The sequence below is a fragment of the Homalodisca vitripennis genome, chromosome 2 (assembly GCF_021130785.1).
Source record: "Homalodisca vitripennis isolate AUS2020 chromosome 2, UT_GWSS_2.1, whole genome shotgun sequence".
NCBI classification, from domain to species: Eukaryota; Metazoa; Arthropoda; class Insecta; order Hemiptera; family Cicadellidae; genus Homalodisca; species Homalodisca vitripennis.
The window spans coordinates 232,243,079-232,254,570 of NC_060208.1; the positions used below are offsets into that span (position 1 = coordinate 232,243,079).

The 11,492-nt window shown below is 31.8% G+C and overlaps 1 long non-coding RNA gene across 1 annotated transcript; it reads left to right on the forward strand.

The window, feature by feature from the left end:
• The first annotated feature begins 1,411 nt into the window (after positions 1 to 1,411).
• On the forward strand, positions 1,412 to 10,854 carry LOC124355481. The gene is made up of 3 exons (XR_006921766.1): positions 1,412 to 1,550; positions 3,844 to 4,126; positions 10,800 to 10,854. It is a non-coding gene; the product is annotated as an uncharacterized LOC124355481 (long non-coding RNA).
• The last annotated feature ends 638 nt before the right edge of the window (positions 10,855 to 11,492 follow it).

The following is an 11,492-nucleotide window of genomic DNA, read 5'->3' on the forward strand; positions in this document are numbered from 1 at the left end:
AATTACATTATTGAAAGAATTTAGAAAAGTTTTAAAATAGGGCAACAGAGAGTTACATGTCTACGAGTCTGAGGCCTGAACTAGACTAGCTTCCCAGCACACGCAGGTGCTGACTCTGCATTGTCAGCAGTCTTACTGCTGACCTCCTCAACAGTGCTGTACACTTTACAATTATTTATGTCTTTAGTTAAATTTTACTAAATGAATGAAATTTTTATAAAACCAAATAAAGCATAATTTTCTTGAATTATTGTTAATATTGGGTTCGGGTCGTTACATACCTAACTGTATGCAGGATATCTTGAGAAGCTATAGAGTTGAAAGTTTGCATGCAACCTCAGCTAAGCCTGTTGCACGTGTGGTGTGGCGTACTTTATTACCTTGTAATTAAGTAAAGTAAATAATTACTGTTATATATATTTATTTAGTTAAGCTTGACCTTTATATCACTTATGTATTTGAGTGATCTCCTGGACTCAGATCATGTCAAGGCCTTCAAATCAGACACAGACAGATGTACATTATCTACTTAAGATTTGTCGTAATATGTTTGTGAGTGTATGCACAAATGCTTATATGTTTATTTACTTAAGTGCTGTATTATAAAGATGAATAACTGTATCATTTTCTGTGTTTCATCTGAAGATGATTACAAACATGGTTTGAACTTATTAGGAAATAAATTAAACTGAACTAAAGAAAGTTAGTAAATAAACTATATGTTATAATTCTCCAATGGTAAAGACCTTTCTACCGCTCAAGTTATTATCTTGTTATAAGAGAATTTATTTTAGTTATTAGTCTTAAGTGGCCATTGTCATGACCATCTTCTAAATTTGTTTGTTCACATCATGTAAAAATGTATCTAACATAATAACTATCTTGGAATGATTCATTACCCAAAGTTAAAGTCAAAACATTCAATGAAAGTATATATTTCATTACTATTTTGTAAATTTAGCTATTTTTGTAGAATATCGTACCTTACATACAAGTTGAAAGAAGAAGAAATACATGATTTTGGATGAGTAATGAATGATAGTCTACATAGTGCTGTAAATATACAATGAAAATAATAATAAACAAATAATTTTTATCATATTAAATTAAAACTGTCAGCACATCATACTTTCATAGTGTCTGTAAACTGTGTCATTTTTTGTATAAAAATGGAAAACTGCTTTTGTATATATTTAATCATAACAATATTCTGCGAAGTTATGATTTAATTCTCCAGTCTTTCATTTTAATAGTAGTATAAAAAAAGAGCAACTTTTACAATAGTTTTATAGAATTTATTCAAACAGACCATAAAAATGAGACATTAGGTGAAGCCACATTTCATAATTGATATGACTCATGTTGTGATGAATTATGATAGTGTAATCATAAAATTTGAATAGAGAGAGTATCATATTACATTTATCTTAATGGGATTCTGGTGTCAGTTATAACTGTCTCCAGTGTGATGTTTCTCAGCTTAGATTCAGTGAATTAACACTGTTATGTTATCAGCAATAATGAGATCTGCCCGCTTCAGAATTTTCAAGGTTTGTATGAAAAATTATTTAAAAAGTGAAAAAATTATTTAAAAAGTGCTCCTTAAATTTGCTAAAGTAATCCAATAAGGTGAAATAGACTTATAGAATGCAATAGGTCGACATTTTCAACATTAAATTTCAAAAAAACAATGATATACTTTTTAGTATACATAATTTAAAGTGTAAATTTTGATTCAAATTTTAGTCCCGGATAAATATTTTCAGATACATTTAAACTGAATTATTGCTTACACAAACATATTCATTTTTAAAATCGTTAGAAACTATTCTGCTAAGCAGCTCTTGTTTATTTTAAGATTTTCTATGATTAATTTGTAGTCAAAATCAAAGCCTTTGACTGTTGTCACTTGCACTTAAGTGAATACATTCAATTGTGGCAACTACTAAAAAGAGATTCCAGTTTTAAGTATTGTTTTTGTTTAAATTGTCTGATTTTTACAAAAACTTTTAACACAAGATCTTTATTACATTTGTAAAGCAGTGTAAGAAATCTCAATAAGATTATTGTTGAATACTTTCATCGACATCCAAGGCTTCTAACACCATTAAAACTTTGCAGTGAAAAATGTATTCCTATATTTGAAATGACAGCTGTTATAATCTTGTCAGTTGTGTACTATCAACATGTTTCAGAGATATTTTTGAAAGCCTAGTTGTCCATTATTTTAAAATGTGCATATAAAATCTTTTCTCTATATTTTATATCTGATAGATATACAATTTACAGATACTCTGAATCCAAAAAAGTCAGCCATCTGTGTGTGAATAAAGTATGTCTTCATCCTGATTACAATTATAAACTGATCAGAGGGTCATATTTTGATTAAATTTGGTATTAGAACACCAACATTTCACTCATTAAAAGTACATGATTGTTCAGATTGTTGAACACCACAAAACAAAAGGCTACAATAGCAGCACCTGTTGTGTGCTCAGTGCCACCTAGAAGTATGTAAGACAGACAAATATGAATCTAGCTGTTTAGTAGTCAAGCCAGGTGTCATATTTTCTGGTTATTGTTTTTCCCAAGACATTTTCTGACTAAAAATAGTCTATAAGAATATAGAAAAGAGAGTCATTGATCATTTCATTATGTGTTGGTAGTGTCCACTAACTAAACAGAATGGAGCAAAAAAAATTCACGTTTTATATCTAATACATTACCTTCTAGAGGGAAAGGGAGAGTGGTTGTGGATGATAATGTACACAGTAGTCACAGAAAAGTCATCTTTTGAGTTCTTCAAGGGTCCATTCTGGGACCAATCTGTTGATCTTCTGCAATGATCTCCCAGAACTTACGTCAAAGTCCAAATTTTCATGTACGCTGATAACACTTCTATAGTGGCCTCTGAAAATAAGTTCAAAATATTGAGAAACTAAATTTTTTGTTTGATGCAGTAAACTCCTGCACAAAATTAACGCGTCTTTATGTTGTACCAAATAAAAAAAATTTAAATTAAAAATTAGTATTAATTTACTTTTAGTTGTTTATTGTAACTTCCAAGAACAATATGTCTTTTTAAGACATAAGAAGGATAAATAAATGGTTGTTCGACTCTGACAAAGACAAAACCAGATAAAGGAAAATGTTACCATTATCAGATAAACCTTTGATCAGCTTATGTAACCTCTATTTTTGGTCTTATAAGAGAGGAATTCTCAGTTATTTGTATCCAACTGTCATATGCAATGGTTATTTTTTCTATAATGGATCAAAATTGGTTTTAACTGAGTCTGAGGCAATGAGAGTGAGGGCTTTGGTTGAAGTTGGACTTTATTAAAATGCAGTGGCCAGGCAGGTAGGTGTACATAGTCATCATAGTAGTAGGGTGGTCTCTCCTTTCTGTGACATTAAATCTGATGTAGAAGGCATGGGTAAGGCCGTACATAATAGAGTTACAAACCAAGAGAATGATCAGTTTTTTAGATTTAGTACTTTGAGAAATCTGTCCATCACAAGTTCTCATCTACAGGAATTGACCAGAAATGTTTGTGTTCTCAATATTTCTGCTCAAAATATTCGTCAAGACTAGAATAGAAATATAAGGCCAAGACTTATAAGAGATAATTAAAGTGCTTGTCTAAAGTTTGCTCAAGAACATCAGCATTGGACAATGCAAGCAAGATTAAAAGCGTGTAATTTTTACATCCGAGACCAGAGTAAAACCTTTTGTTGCAGATACATATGTAGCAGACATTCTGAAACAACATATTATGATGCTATAAATCCCTTTTTTTGGTTTGATTTCATCTTTGTGAATGAAAATGTGTGTCCACACAGAGCTCAGATCGTAATGAACAAACCTTCATACGATCGGAATAGTGCAATGGAATAACCAGCCAGAAGTCCCGCCTTAATTCACTAGAGAACATTTGGGACGAGCACAAAAGGCGTATTCGCACCTAACAGCTAACACCTAGCAGCATCGCTAAGCTAGAAGTTGCCGTAGCAAAAAAAATGGAACAACAACGCCTCCAACATCTTGTTAAAGGAATTGGAAGAGGCAAAGAGGAGGCAACACAAGATAATGACAAAACTGGCCTTCAATTATCATTGTACTAAGGTGCGCTTTAATGATTATTAATTTGGTTTAGATTTGTATTTTAATCTTTCTTACTCGATAGAGAGAGAGAGAATATCTTTATTTTACAATCTTCAAGATTGAAAACAGTGTCACTTATTAATACAATACATTTTCAATAGTAATTTCAGTCCAGAACTTGCTTTACATAGTAAAATTTCCAGTCCAGAAATTCACTTATGGTGTAGAACGGTCGTTGGAGCAACTAAGCTTGAAGTTTTTTTCTTTAAGATAATTGGGTCAGCTCTCTTGATTGTGTCAGGAAGGATGTTGAAAAACTTGGCTCCAGCATATGAAGGCTTTGATTGAAAGCGACTACTCTGGTGAATCGGCAGAGCAAAGTCTGTGGCATTCCTGGTTTGATGATGATATATCCTATATGATGATGATACAACATTAATTTTTTCCTATACTCTATATTTTAAACCTCCTTAATCATATTTAACTTTTGATACATAGGCTTTGAATTAACAATGGTTTACTATTGAAATTGTAAGAAATCAGGAGGTATGTGATAATTTTGTCCAGGAGTGAAGTTTAAAACTTCAACTTCCTTCTAAAACATTGCAAAATATTACTTAGCTAACATAATTTCTCCCATCTGGTTTTTATTCTGTTACTTGTACCAATTTCTTAGGCTTGGTAATTGATTATATCCTAATATTGGCTTTATGCACCCAAATTGAGCAAAGCTTTTTATCCAATCTTAAACTTGCATTAAGTATAAGTCGATTATCATCATGTTCTTAGACAAGTGTACTTAGCATATTTTATTTCCTTAATTTCCTATGGATTTATGTTGTCAAGAAATTCCTGTGATTCTTTCAAGTCTTCCTTATGCAGAAATGAATGGTAAGAATAATGGCTGGAGCTAGCTTTAGAGAGCCTTATAAGCAAATTCCTTAATTACTTAAAATGTTACTACTCCATCAATGTTTATAGTTTAGTGTAAGCTTTTTATTAAATGCAACTTGGACTGAGTTTACAGAGGAAATCGTAAACATTCTCATTTCATCTGAAACTCTCTAATAATTCACTGTCCACTAAACAAACCTACTTTCATTGCAAATTTTCCTTTCTGTGCTTATATTAGTATTTACAACCATTTTCCAGCCAATATAAAAATATAAATGCTCCTTAAGCCACTAACAATGGCTTTTCTTTCTGATCATTGTATCCTTAGTGGACAGGACTATCTAGACTTAGCTCAGGATCAAATACCATAAATTCAGTCATTGGGTTTAGACTGGCTTGGAGAGAGAAAGAAAATTTAAATATCAGCTTTAATTGTCCAACAATATTTTCAGGAAATTTGCCTACATTCATGTAGTTGTATAATGGATTTAAAATTTTTCAGGATCTTTTATGCTTTTCCTTTCATGGTTTTATAGTTGAAGACAACTCTTAGAGCACATATTAAATCAGACTACTTTAGGAAAGCGATTCAAAATTAGCATCTTAATACTTTAACTCCCATGTGTATTATTTATATACGCACTTAAGTTTATGGGTGGCCCATGTGTATTTGTTTTATACACAGTGAAATTATACTTTAAAAATGTTATAAATTTAAGTACCTACCCAATATGGTCCAAGTGTCTCATTGTACTGGTTATGGGTACAGGAATATGTGAATACATGAAAAAATAGCCTAATGCCCATAGGGAGCTGTTTATGAATTGTGTAAAAATATGATACACATGGGCCTGGGTAATAAAATCATGTACGCAAGATGGGACAAAAAACCCCAAGAACCTGAATTTCTTTGTGCGATGACATGTAGGAAAATAAGTAAACAATCTAATGTAAACACAAATGTAATTTTATAAGAGTAGTAAAAAACATTACAGCACAAAATTTATCTTGAAAAAACCCATTTGTAAAGGCCTACTGAGTATATTTGGGCACTGATTTATGAGTTTTGAAAAAACATTCCAAACACAGGTATTGACTGGAATTTGGTTTCTCTTGTGCAGATTTCATCACGAATTGTATCTAAATCCGTTATGAACACAAATAAAATAAGCACTAAGTTACACAAACCACACTTCACCTAACCTCTTTCTGTTGTTCTGTTTGTAAACCAAAACATTGAATGACTAGTGCTGCCCCTGGTGGCCAATCCCCGGACCACTGCAACCAGTGGCAGTCTGGGCCCAGACCAACAAAAAGAGCCATTAGTTGTAATGATAGGTGTGCAGATAAGCTATACAAAGCAGCAGAAACATGACCATTTCGTGTGTATAAATAAAATACACATGGGCTGAGTGAAAGTTATTGTGTGTATCAAATATATACATATGGTAGCGAACGCCTAAAATAATGAAAGCCACTTGGGCTGGAGGTAAAAGTACACTTTAAATGCCTGGTAGTCAAAGTGTATTCCTCGAATTTTAATGAAGTAATCACAATGAAAATGAATTTGCTACTAACACCCATAAAGAATTCAACAATACCATTCTACCTTAAATTTCTGAGAAATGTAGAGGGAAGTAAGAACAATGATGTAACAAGAATTTCAATACAAAACCAGTTTATTAAATATTTAAGGCAGTTAAAACCAACATTATAAAATATTATAAATTAAAATACATAACAATATAGGAATAACCTCTACAAACATTACTACGGTAACTAGTTGTAACAGCAATAATCATGTTTCTGTAATTAGCTTAGTATTAAAGCTCAACAAGGCAAGGCAAAAAATACACATTTTTCAATAAAGTATAATCATATTTTCTTACCAATAAGTTCTCAATTTACAGAAAACGAATCATGTTTTTCAGCACAAAAATACATCACTTTCATACTACTGTACAGTAAAACTAAACCTGGTTCATCTGAACACTATTTAAGGGATTCATTTATTTGTAAATTTAAAGTATATACATCAATAAAGGGTGTTTCTGCATCTACTATAAACTCTTGTAAGACCCCCAGGGGTTTTTCTTAATAGTAAAATCATACATTTCCTTCCACTTACATTTGTCCCCAACCACCTTTTTTCAGAACTAAAGATCCTGAGAAATTGAGTTTTCGTTATATAAGTCAACTTTGTATCTTAACTTATTTTAAGAGCAAAGTAGATTGTGGCCAGTTAAAACCATGTCTGAGAATCCTGTCCCATTCCTTCCAGGATATTTTTGATGTTGCTATACATTTTGAGAGGAGAAACTTATTTAAGGAAAACATCCAACTTTGACACAATAATTTTTCAAATGAGCTGAAAATTACAAACTTGGTTCCCTTATATTTTGTAATGCAAAACTGCTTTTGGACAACGCTTCATTTGAAATTGAAAGCTTTCCCTTGGTGGAGAGGTGCTAGTAATTTGCCAACAACTCGTAATCAACCTATATAAATTTATCAAACCTATATAATTAGAGAAGACAGTATAAGCAGGAAAATCCACTCTCCTTATCTCGCTCTACAAAATTAGACTGGAGATGACTAACAAGTAGTGGACTGTTATGTTGTAGTGGCCTTGGTTATGATACAAAGATGAGCAGAGGAGTTGTGAACTAGGGAACTGACAGGATAATGTTTTTTATACGGCTAGTACAGGGACATGTGACAGGCTGACTTTGTACATTACCAATAACAATTTTATTACAGGAATCAATCAAAAGTGTTATTTTATTATTCAACAATAAAATTTACAGTAACCTATTATTAGCAATCAGTGATGCACTTTTGAGAGATAGGCATAAGATTACGGCTGAATATACAAAGGAAGATGTCTTCTCTAAGAGATGGGACAGAAAATAAATCCTGCAGTATAGAAAATGGTATAAAGGGAGAACTGATATTTATGTAACTGAAAGCTTTCATCACAGCTGACGTGATCTATAATCCTAGTGGCAACACTTGACTGAACTTGATCTTATTTTTAGTCTTAATCTTATCCAAGTGCTACTTAATTGTTTTGGTAATCATATCATGCAGATGGAATTTAAAAGACAGTACAGACCCTGTGATCATTTAACCTCGTGCAGCTTTCTTGCACTGATAATAAAATGTTTTAAATAAAATAAATATTTGGTCTACAACAAACCAACTTTTTTTTAATGCATAACTGTTCTTGAAAAAATGTTTATTTGAAGTTGAAAGCTCACTCTCGGTGGTGTGGTGTTAGAATTTTGTCAATAATTAACCAACTAAATTAATTTATTATAATTAGACAAGACAGTATATGCAGGGAAGCCTACTCTACTATTATTCGTTATAATTTTATTACAAAAGTCGATCAAAAATGTGAATTTTAAGTGTTTTTGTTTTTATTTCCTGAATAGTCTGATTGATATTGTAATTATAAAAAGAGTGCTCATTTTTTTGTGTTTTTAGTTGAACTGCACCATTTGTGCTGCTGTATTTTTTTATCATTTCATAACAAATGAGATTCATTATTACCCATAAATTTGTATTAATATTCAAAAATAAACATTTTTTATAGTGTTTCTCCATGATGTTCAATAAAGGAAAAATTAAATAAAAAATAAAATAATAATAAAAAAAATAGTTTTTCCGGTTCACCACATCAACACTTACTGAGCCCAAAATATTTCAACAATTTAACTGTATGAACTGGAAAACTGTCATGACACTGGCAACACAATCTTAAGAATTAAAAAGCACTAGTCTTTAAAAAGTTGTATTAAATAAATTTAAAAAAATAAACAAATTCTGATCAGTTTTTATTTCAGAATTTCTGAAGCTAAAATATTATTCTTGCCCAATCGAATTAGGACTTCACAAAACCACTCTAATCCACCCCTAGCCAAGACTGACTAAATAAAATCATCCTCAACCACCCTTAGCCATGGACTGATTAAACAAAGAGTGTTATAGTAAGGTTGGTACGTTTTAGTTAATAGTCATCACAATCTATACCTGAAAATCATATTGAAATAAGTTTGCATTATTTAAATCCTGAATATCCAATAGTTAATAATAACCCCATCTTTATACAATCATTTTTATAAATGTACCCGAGTTCCCTTCCAAAGATTTGTCAACTGAATCCCATTATCTATAATGATGTTTCCTCTTTGTTACAACTAACAATTGGTAAGCGTTATGCTAATACACCAGTTTGGAGTTGAGCACACAGCACAAGTTGAGATCAACATATGTTACACACTATGAGTATGTTTAGTGTCGATAACAGGTTTCATAAAGCTACCGCAACTGTTAAATTTCACCAATTATTCCGGATTTTAATGTAGCAACATTTCTGGTTCAAATGAATAATGTTTCTGGTGCCATAGTTGGAGTTTGTTTTGTTGCCTCGATCAAGAATATATGTATATCCAAGATGCCTACTTTGTTAAAATGTCTACTTCCACCCCTTGCAATCAACTTCTGGTATATGGGGTGAGTGAATAATATGAATGCCTGGCTGTGGCCAACTATTCAATAGAGCACCGTTGCTACTAAATCTCTCTGCTGTATTTTGAACCGTTCTTGAGATAATGTGTGAATAAACCACAAGATTATACCTGCATACATTAACACAAAAATATGCAAGCAAGAAATTATGAGATTAGCCTGAAGTACTAGCTTCCCCTCGCTCTGCCGACAATATTTTACCCTTAAGTACAATACAGTATAGATCTGTGATTATTTAACCTCTTTGGTATTTAAAATAAAATACAATAAAATCAACTGGTTGTGACAATATGAGAAATCGTGATATAATAGCATTGCACGTAATGAACCAACTGAAGTCAATGAAAGGTTAAATAAAATAGCAAATGTGGCTATTCATCTAATAAATTTAAATGTATACTAATTCAAATATTATTAAAATTTGTATAGTAATGTATACTAAAATTTCTGATATAAAACTCTATCCACAGTTCTTTATACCTCCTTTAGTCTCTGCTTTAAAATAGTTTTGCTGTCACACATGAAGAATGTATACTGGCACACCTCGTAGTTGAATACAACAATCGTCAATAAAAAAACATTATGGTTCCTGTACCTTTGTACAAATTACTCTAAAACTGCACCTGATCTGAACTATTCTACTACTCTTAAGTCCCGGAACTTTACTTCTGGCAAACAATTTTTAACAGAGTAAAACATATCTTGTAATTTAAAAATTATTTTAAAATAATGATTTAGAGTTATGAATAGGACGTTACTCAATAACATAAATAATCGTACTTTATAATAACAATGACGATATCTTTGAGATATAAAACTATTTAATTTTGCTTGAGAACTTTTGTAAATTTTTAGGGCATTTTTTGTTAGAAAGTTTGCTCTAGTTAACTCCAATTGGGGTGAACTAAAGTCCAAATCTGTTCTCACCCAGGCGACAGCCTTGACTACAAGATCTAAGCTGGGCTGCAGTATAATAAGTGGCCACCAACACAATCGAATCGTGATTATCGATTATAAATATTGATACTATTTAATACATTGACCTATACATTTTCATAATTAATCATTGCCTGCTGTTTTTATGTCATTTATGTAAAGAGTAGGCTAGTGACACCGGCAAGAACAGTTGCGATATACATGCAGTTATTGTCTCAAAATGTATTTTTAAACATTGAACAATGTTTAAAATCGTTACAAGATAATGACCTTGCTCCTTTAAATTCAAAGTAAAGTAAAAAGTAAAGTAAAGAATGTCTTATTTTACCAGGCGAAGTTAGGGCTAAGAAGCCCTCTCTAACACTTAACCTGGGGACCAACGGCTTAAAGGTGACTTCCGAACCACCACCAATGGCCGGGAAGGCGGGCTGCTTGCAAGGACAGGATCGCTCAGCGGTCACCCATCCAAGCAGCGGCCACGCTCGACGTTGCTTGATCTGGTTATCTTGCGATAACCGCCGTACCCACTACACTGCGCCATTGGCTACAAAGTGTACAGTTTGTAGTGAGGAGATGGAAACTAGAATTAAAGGTGGAAATTAAATTGTGTTTTGCTACATGAAAAGTCAGAACAAACACAATGTGTCAAAAAAAGCACTTGAGATAACTTTTTTTGGACATTATAAATTTGGTATTATTAATATATTGAAAATCGTGTACTATTTTAGTTGGAATCAAACAAACTATGACTTTTTAATTCACTAATGTAGTTTTAACAGCATCAGTACCTTAATGTAGATTCGCTAAAGTAATTGTAAGTACTACACTGCTCAAACATTATTTAAATAAAGTTTAGTTATTTTATATAATTTTAAACAAATACATTTCTTTTACATATAAAAGTATAGCTTCACTATAATACAATTTTAAAAGCCTAAAATGTAATTCAGTTTTTCATGACAAGTAGAATGACGATGTACTTAATTGTTTTGTTTCACAAGGTGTCAAGAAACGTTTATTCTTG